General features: G+C 46.6%; 1 pseudogene; it reads left to right on the top strand.

Annotated features, from left to right (window-relative positions):
- Positions 1-233: 233 nt before the first annotated feature.
- On the top strand, positions 234-1,648 carry LOC138083060 (elongation factor 1-alpha 1 pseudogene; annotated as a pseudogene).
- Positions 1,649-1,871: the final 223 nt, after the last annotated feature.

The raw sequence follows: 1,871 nt of genomic DNA, 5'->3' as shown, positions 1-1,871 counted from the left end.
TCGGACATGACTAAGCGACTGAACAATAACAGCAGGGGCTGAAAATATAGTAGTGGTTTCTGAAGCCTGGGTGGATGGGGGATTCTAGGGGGTAAAGAAGAGTGAAAGGTAATGGGTATAGGGTTTCCTTCTGGAGTGTGGAAATGTGCTAAAATTAGATGGTGGTCCTTTTTCGCAACGGTTTGCCGCCAGGACACAGGTGTCGTGAAAACCACCGTTAAACCTAAGCCAAAATGGGAAAGGAGAAGACCCACATCAACATCGTTGTCATTGGGCACGTAGATTCAGGGAAGTCTACCACGACTGGCCATCTGATCTACAAATGTGGTGGGATCGACAAGAGAACAATTGAAAAGTTCGAGAAGGAGGCTGCCGAGATGGGAAAGGGCTCCTTCAAATATGCTGAAAGCATAAACTGGAAGCTAAACGTGAGCGTGGTATTACCATTGATATCTCCCTGTGGAAATTTGAGACCAGCAAGTACTATGTTACCATCACTGATGCCCCAGGACACAGAGACTTCATCAAAAACATGATTACAGGCACATCCCAGGCTGACTGTGCTGTCCTGATTGTTGCTGCTGGTGTTGGCGAATTTGAAGCCGGTATCTCCAAGAATGGGCAGACCCGTGAGCATGCCCTTCTGGCTTACACCCTGGGTGTGAAACAACTAATTGTTGGCGTTAACAAAATGGATTCTACTGAGCCACCCTATAGCCAGAAGAGATACGAGGAAATTGTTAAGGAAGTCAGCATCTACATTAAGAAAATTGGCTACAACCCTGACACAGTAGCATTTGTGCCAATTTCTGGCTGGAATGGTGACAACATGCTGGAGCCAAGTGCTAATATGCCATGGTTCAAGGGATGGAAAGTCACCCGTAAGGACGGCAATGCCAGTGGGACCACCCTGCTTGAAGCTCAGGATTGCATCCTGCCACCAACTCGCCCAACTGACAAACCCTTGCGTTTGCCTCTCCAGGATGTCTATAAAATTGGTGGTATTGGTACTGTCCCTGTGGGTCGTGTGGAGACTGGTGTTCTCAAACCTGGCATGGTGGTCACCTTTGCTCCAGTCAATGTAACAACTGAGGTGAAGTCTGTAGAAATGCACCATGAAGCACTGAGTGAAGCCCTTCCTGGGGACAATGTGGGCTTCAATGTCAAGAACGTGTCTGTCAAAGATGTCTGTCGTGGCAATGTGGCTGGTGACAGCAAAAATGATCCACCCATGGAAGCTGCTGGCTTCACAGCTCAGGTGATTGTTTTGAACCATCCAGGCCAAATCAGTGCTGGATATGCACCTCTGCTGGATTGTCACACAGCTCACATTGCTTGCAAGTTTGCTGAGCTGAAGGAGAAGATTGATCGTCGTTCTGGGAAAAAGCTGGAAGATGGCCCTAAATTCTTGAAATCTGGTGACGCTGCCATCGTTGATATGGTTCCTGGCAAGCCTATGTGTGTCGAGAGCTTTTCTGATTATCCTCCCCTGGGCCGTTTTGCTGTGCGTGACATGAGACAGACAGTTGCTGTGGGTGTCATCAAAGCAGTGGACAAGAAGGCAGCTGGAGCTGGCAAGGTCACCAAGTCTGCCCAGAAAGCTCAGAAGGCTAAATGAATATTATCCCCGATACCTGCCACCCCAGTCTTAATCAGTGGTGGAAGAACGGTCTCAGAACTGTTTGTCTCAATTGGCCACTTAAGTTTAATAGTAAAAGACTGGTTAATGATAACAATGCATTGTAAAACCTTCAGAAGGAAAGGAGAATGTTTTTGTGGACCATATGTTTCGTGTGTGGCAGTTTAAGTTATTAGTTTTTAAAATCAGTACTTTTTAATGAAAAAACTTGACCAAAAATCTGTCACAGAAT

The sequence above is a fragment of the Capricornis sumatraensis genome, chromosome 1, assembly GCF_032405125.1.
Source record: "Capricornis sumatraensis isolate serow.1 chromosome 1, serow.2, whole genome shotgun sequence".
NCBI lineage: Eukaryota > Metazoa > Chordata > Mammalia > Artiodactyla > Bovidae > Capricornis > Capricornis sumatraensis.
This window is presented reverse-complemented; position numbering and strand designations above follow the sequence as displayed.